The following is a 7,144-nucleotide window of genomic DNA, read 5'->3' as shown; positions in this document are numbered from 1 at the left end:
CAGTACTTGAGATGAGGCCTCCCCAGGGCTGAGGAGAGGGGCAGGATCACCTCCCTCCACCTGCTGGCCACACTCTTCCTAATGCACCCCAGCAGACCATTGGCCTTCTTGGCCACAAGGGCACACTGCTGGCTCATGGTCAACTTGTCATCCACCAGCACTCTCAGGTCCTTCCCTGCAGAGCTGCTCCCCATCAGGTCAGCCCCCAGCTTGTCCTGGTGCCTAGGGTTATTTTTCCCTAGGTGCAGGACTCGGCACTTGCCCTTGTTGAACCTCAGGAGGTTCCTCTTCGCCCAGCTCTCCAGCCTGTCCAGGTCTCTCTGAAAGGCAGCACAGCCCTCAGGTGTATCAGCCACTCCTCCCAGCTCGGTATCATCAGCAAACTTGCTGMGGAGGCACTCTGTCCCCTCATCCAGGTCATTGATGAAGAAGTTGAACAGGATGGGAYCCAGGACTGAGCCCTGGGGGATGCCACTAGCCACAGGCCTCCAACTAGACTTCACGCCACTGCTGACGACCCTCTGAGCTCTGCCTTTCAGCCAGTTCTCAAGCTACCTCACTGTCCACTCATCTAACCCCCACTTCCTGAGCTCTTCTAGGAGGATGTTATGGGAGACAGCGTCAAAAGCCTTGCTGAAGTCAAGGTACAACGTCCACTGCTCTCCCCTCATCTACCCAGCCAGTCATTCCATCATAGAAGGCTATCAGGTCGGTTAAGCAGGATTTCCCCTTGGTGAATCCATGCTGGCTACTCCTGATCACCTTCTTATCCTCCGTATGTCTGGAGATGACATCCAGAATGAGCTGTTCCACCACCTTTCCAGGGATGCAGGTGAGGCTGACTGGCCTAGAGTTGCCTGGGTCCTCCTTCTTGCCCTTCTTGAAGAYTGGAGTGACACTGGCTTTCTTCCAGTCCTCAGGCACCTCTCCAGTTCTCCAGGACCTTTCAAAGATGATGGAGAGCGGCTTGGCAACAACATCCGCCAGCTCCCTCAGTACCTGTGGGTGCATCCCATCTGGRCCCATGGATTTGTGGATGTCTAGCCTKCCCAGAAGGTCTCTAATCCYWTCCTCCTCAACCAAAGGAAAGTCTTCCCTTCTCCAGACTTTCTCCCTCATGTCCAGGCTGCAGGATTCCTGGGGGCTGCCCTTAGCAGTGAAGACTGAAGCCAAGAAGGCATTCAGTAATTCTGCCTTCCCTGTATCTCTTGTCACCAGGGCCCCCACCCCATTCAGTAGCGCGCTCTCTCTGAGCACAAATCATGGCCTTCATTATGTAGTTTAGCTTTTACAATACTTAGTTTTCTATTACCTCATGGGAATGCAGCATCTGGACTTGAAATAAATGTGACTGTGACAACCCCTGTTGTTATTTTATGAACTGGATGTGAGCTCAGCAGATGAGAATTTTATCTGTAATGAGAAACTCTCAGCACCTTTCTGGCTCTACTGTTACCTTACCCCTTAATTAGAAAATTACTTCTGCCTTAAATACCCTGACTATCACAGTATGTTCCACATTAACACTTACCACAGTTTGTAAATTGTGTATCACAAGAAGTATATATTTAACAAGCAAATGTTAGCACATTTAGGTTCTTAACTACTTGTGGCTTCTATAAGTAGGAAAAAGAATACATTGAATGCATAGACTTATAAATAATTACTTATAGTAGAGAGTTCTGTGGGAATGCTCTGGAGAACAAAGATCTCACAGACAACTTTTTATTACTAGAGCTCAAAGAAAATGTAGGGCTGAAAATAATCATGCAAATGCTGAACAAAACCAGACTTCACTTAAATAAATGTGACAAATTTCTATTTCTGAATGGATACACTGAGTACACATCACTTAGTTTATGTAGCTTTTTCAGTTGATGCTGTTCTTTAAGATRTACATGTTAAATGTTTTGATGCTGCTGTGGAGATGCTGTAGAGAGCAGCCATTCCTCCCTGCCTTGTTCACTAAGATCCGCATTAGTGCCACTGCGCTCTACACATGACGTKTTGCAGTACTGCCACCTCTGCTTGCAAAGCTCTTAGCTTGAGCTAAGAGTCAAGTAGAAGTGTCATCATATAAAAAAACATGCACTCAACTCACAGGATGCCTTTGTAGAGGACCTAGGACTATCACTTAACTTCAATTTGGGGAGCAAAAAGAAAGCAGATGATAGGAAGGTATCCTGCGAGACACTAATTATGTGATAGCTGATGTGACAGGTAGATAGTGGGGAAGAAAGGACTGATGCTTTACATGTTGTCTGCTATTACGCTTATGAAAGTATCCATTCTTCCATTTTGTGCATAACATTCCTATCCTTCTTTTTATGGTAGAAAGCAAATTTATATTGCCAGTTTAGTTATTTTGTACAACTACACTGATATCTTACTTTGGAGATAAAATATCTTGTATTTTTGGAAAGCTTACTCATTTGTTTCCTCATCTCTTACTCTCCTGAGAGAAGACTGTTGTCTTAGAGATGTGATAGCATATGTATCATGAAGATTCAGAAGGTGCATTAGTTGATCCTGAAAATCAGAAGGTGCATTAGTTGGTTGTGAAGATAAGGCTGAACAAATTGAGAACAAAAGTGAAATTACCTGGGAAGCATATCTCAGATAAGAAATTAACTTTATGGCCAAAATTTTGTTTTGTTGAACAGAATTCAGTTCTGTTGCATGAGATATATATGTCTTTTTACCCACTCACTGATTTCAGGGAGAAATCTCTCAATTAATTGGGAACAGAAAAGCAGAAACTGTATATTGTAGTGATAAATCATATATTTTCTCTATGCTTGTATAATTCTCTAACTTCATAGTATAGCAAGAGCTCTGCTTAGGAGCTTACAGTGAGTTTGTGCAAATAACTGCTTTCTTTCTTGTATAGGCCAAAATTAACTGGCCTCAGTCTTTTCCATCAACTACATTTTCAGTTAGGTAATTTTATTGCTAATTCCTCCTTTTTTCATTCCTGTTATTTGTATGTTGCAGGTTTTGAGCTGCTATAGTAAATGATCCATTAACAGTGAAAATTAGTTATAAACACCAGGAATTTCGAAGAGTAGATAAGAAAAGAAGGTAACTGAAAACAATTATTGGAAAAAGCAGTTAAAATATTGAGCAGTGAAAAAGATTCTCCCTAAGGAAGAGGTCATATTACTAAAGTATTTCCTTCAAGTGCAGATATATCTTATTATGTCACTGTTCAGGTTAGCTGCTCTTTTTTTTTTTTTTTTTTTTTTTTTTTTTTTTTTTTTTTTTTTTTTTTTTTTTTTTTTTTTTTTTTTTTTTTTTTTTTACTGTGATGCTTTTATATTTAGTCAAACAAATGCAAAAAGTTTGCCTTTCTAAAAGCATGGCTGAAACAAAGATTGGCCTCTGAAACCTCCATCCTTGCAAAAAAGAAATAGTATTTTCAAAACTCACATTCTCTTCCTGTAGTTCCTTTACTACATTTGATGTTTGTCTCCAGGGCTTTCTTAGGCTGCTGCAGCTCCCACCTTCGTTCTATCACTGATGTACCTTATTATTTTTCATTTCTTATTTCAAATAAAAAAATCTAGTAAAACCAATTTCTTCACTTTGATTCTTTTGACGAAAATTCCAAAAAATGTGGAATGGGCCTCAGTATAGGCACCARTAACTTCTAAAACCAGTTAGCCTCATGACGTATACTACTGCTTAAAAATTCTTTGGCACAAAGTGCCAATGCAAATATATATAACCTGATCTTAAATTTTCACATTAAGCTAATATGTAGAAACTGCTAAAGAAGCACTGGATGAATATCTGACATCTTAGAGGATTATTATTTATCAGTGAAACAGAATGGGGTAGATCCTGTAGAGGTAAGTATACAAAGGACCTGATTCTTCAGTGACTTGTCTCTGGTGAAGTGATTTATATCTGAACAAAGTAGGTGTACAGTGCTACCTTATTTATCAGTGAGAACCTCGATCAGCATAGCCTTAATATGCGAAGGGATATTTTATTTCCTTTAGAAAATAAATTATATGGAGCTTATACACAACTCCGCTTCCTGAAGCTGTAGTAGCTATTTGAAATTATCTGCACATGGCAGTAGTTAACTACATAGATCTAGTTAATGGAAGGATTAATGAATGCACTTGGCAAAACTGTCACTACTATAGAGACCTAAAGGTTCCTGTTGCATCTTCCCTCTGACCTCTTTTGTTTGTAAACAAAGGAAAGAAGGGAATGGTTTAAGATACCTTGTCTGCCCTCCTTCAGTCATGGCTTCTGAAACTGGCGCTACTGTTGACACAGAGGGAGCTTCTTGTAAGGATTTTCAGTCTCCCTACGGGATATGAGAATGGTATATAAGTGAGAGGTTCATACACATTCTGTGAGTAAGAAAGGGATTTCAGAAAGAGCAAAGAGATTGTGTCATTTAGTATGTGTAGAATTATGTGGAATAAGTTTTGTATTTGAATGTAGGGGTTAACAATAGCTTTATATTCACTACAGCTCTCTCAGATACAGGTCTTACTGTGATAAGATGTGCAATTTTTACTTTATTTTTTTGAGTAATGTACCCACCTGCTAAGGCAGAGTAGGTATGTTACATGTAATAGCAGATTGAAGAAGGTCAGAATTACCCTCATAAACAGATGTGCCAAGTATTTATATATCTTGCGCCTGACTACCTCATCTCTTCCAGAAAACTGAGGTTTTCTGAACTTGAAACTTCTATGAAGGATATTACAAGGCAATTTTAACTCTGCTTTAACTCTCTAGGAAAATCTGTTGCCAGTGAGTTTTGGAGGTTGTTTTAATGAAGCTAATTTTTCTTTGTAAATAATGAATGTTGTTTCAGGCAATTGCAGTTATTAATGTATTTTGTATTTGGGGTGCTGTTGTGTCTCAATACAAGTACAGACTGCTATATGTGTTTCCTAAGTGAATTTTCCCTCTCCTGTATATTTTGTGATAATGAAATGAAGGTAATCATTGTGCTTAGAAATATTTGGAATTGTTGAGAGGGCAGGGAGAAAAATCATGTAATTCAGACACAACCCATTTACCAAGTGGTAACAAGTCATTGCAGGTTAGCTGATCTCTGGTAACTATCCATGTACGTGCTTTTAGCCCGCAGCAGATACAGAAGTAATTCAAGTTAGTTTAGCCCTTAAGGTAAAGTCAGTCTGACAATTTGGAAGGGATTACATCTTTGAACCCTTAATCAGATAATTTCCATTTAGCAACATTAGTTCTGTTCATAGCACTAATATGGTGCAGCAATGCTGTAGAGGGAAATAATCCATATCTGAGTTATACCCAAGTCTTTATTTAAGTAGGAGTGGGAAAGACGGCAGTTTTGTTTTGTCCTTCTGTCTTTTGAGTATCATTTAAAAACGATTAATAGAGTTTGTGCACTACTTGAATTTTGTAAACCGTGGTGGGATGGAAATCTTATGTTCTGTGGTCTTCCTCAGTAGCTTGGGCAATGTGACTGTTTTTCAGTTTGATATCCTTTTTGTATTCTTCTCTTCAAGAATTCAGTATTTTTAGTGCTAAAATTTTCTACTCTGGTCTCTCGACTTCCAGTGATCTGATGAGTCATATATAGTAGAAAGTTGATGTTTGCGTTTCATTTTTCATGTTAATCGTAATTAACCAAAATAACTGAATTATTTTGGCAGTACATTAACTAAAGTGAGTGTTATGCCAGTCCCTGTAATAGGGCTATTTTGGGTCCCCACAGCAACCTCTGAATATGCTGATGTTCTGTGCTGCACCTATTTTTTTTTTAATTACAGTTTCTGTTGAAGAACTGATAGGCAGGGATAATGAATCACAGTTGAGTTATCCCAGGGGTTTCAACCCTCTTCAAATTTCAGCTATCTAAGAATTTGTGGTGAAGCACTGTGCATTTACTAACAAAACACGTTTTTCCTTTTTAAGTACCTTTCACCAACATCTTTGAAGTAGCCCACAATTCTCCAGGAGTCTATGGACTGGAGTTGAAAACCACTGTATTACTATAATACTGTTTCCTAGCCTTAGTTTTCTTTTAATTAAGCTATTTGATTATATCTGTAAATTAAATCTGGGTATGCATGTGCATTTGTACTGTGAAGTACAAACAYTGAATCAAGAAAGTTTGCTCTCTAGAGAAACTTCCAAAGGCAGTACCAGTAGGAGCGCAACATTAGGTCATGGAGGCCTGCTAAGGGTAGGACTCAAATTTACAACACCTGCATGATGGTTGAGCTCATTGGCCACAGCATACCACCTTGAAACTCTTTGCTGTTATTGCATCAGCCTCCCTACAAATCATACTCTTACGAACGACACCCTATTGCTGCTGCACAGGCACACTTCATTCTCCTCGGGGCACATTTGACCTCAAGGATACTGCAATTCCAACTTTCACCTCAGTCTCCACTTCACAGGCTTTTTTTCCCCAACTGGAAATTTAAGTGGGATTCATCTTACTTAGCTTTAGATACCCACCATGAGGTGTTTATTGCTAAGTGAGGTATCCAGGTTTCTTGCTGTAACTGATGCAGGCATACTCAGTGGAGTCAGTGGTGCTCACGATACGATTCGCCTGATGGGCACAGCCAGCGTGCTGGATTCTTTGCTTGAATTTCTTCCAGCCCTCWATTCGGGATGTCCTACAGGAACAGAAAACACTGGGTCTTGTGTCTGCTGGGAGGATGYGGACACATCTTAGTGTTGGCGTTGGTACATGTCTCCCTCCTCCAGTTAAAAATTAGCATCAACTGCACTGCTGGAAAGGTTTGTGCCACAGAATCGGCAGAACTTTGGCRTCTTTGATGCATTTACCTTTCAAAACTAATTTCATTTTTCAACAGACTATGTAGGAATTGGAACACTATTTTTTTTTAAGCAAAGCAAAACCAGCAGTTGATTCTTCCATACAGCGCGTTAAACCCTCTCCTCAGCGCAGCCCGAGGCCTGTGTTATGCTGGATCGTTAGGGGCTGCCCCGGCTCCAGGCCCTCCCTCACGGTGCCTCAAACGCCCTTGCTTTCGCTAGCTGCACTCCTGAGCCTTCCCAGCTGCCTTGCTGGGAAGTTCTCCTCCCCGTCCTTCGGGCTGGTTCACTAGCTGCAACGCCTCCGTCGCGGCGGCGGGAGCCCGGGCCGCCGCCG

At 40.7% G+C, this 7,144-nt stretch overlaps 1 long non-coding RNA gene across 2 annotated transcripts in view; it reads right to left on the bottom strand.

Moving 5' to 3' along the window:
- LOC146602008 (uncharacterized) overlaps positions 1–7,138 on the bottom strand; it is a 10,225-nt gene extending 3,087 nt beyond the window's left edge. The window contains exons 1-3 of one of the 2 annotated variants that reach the window (XR_014896606.1): positions 6,481–7,138; positions 4,236–4,321; positions 1,083–2,529 (exon numbers count right to left, since the gene is read on the bottom strand). This is a non-coding gene — a long non-coding RNA (uncharacterized LOC146602008). Of the gene's footprint in view, positions 1–1,082; positions 2,530–4,235; positions 4,322–6,480 lie in introns of those variants that run through there. The other variant, XR_014896611.1, reaches the window with a different exon arrangement.
- Between the last annotated feature and the right edge of the window lie 6 nt (positions 7,139–7,144).

The sequence above is a fragment of the Rhea americana genome, unplaced genomic scaffold, assembly GCF_003343005.1.
Source record: "Rhea americana isolate MKP2758 unplaced genomic scaffold, rheAme1 scaffold_0, whole genome shotgun sequence".
NCBI classification, from domain to species: Eukaryota; Metazoa; Chordata; class Aves; order Rheiformes; family Rheidae; genus Rhea; species Rhea americana.
This window is presented reverse-complemented; position numbering and strand designations above follow the sequence as displayed.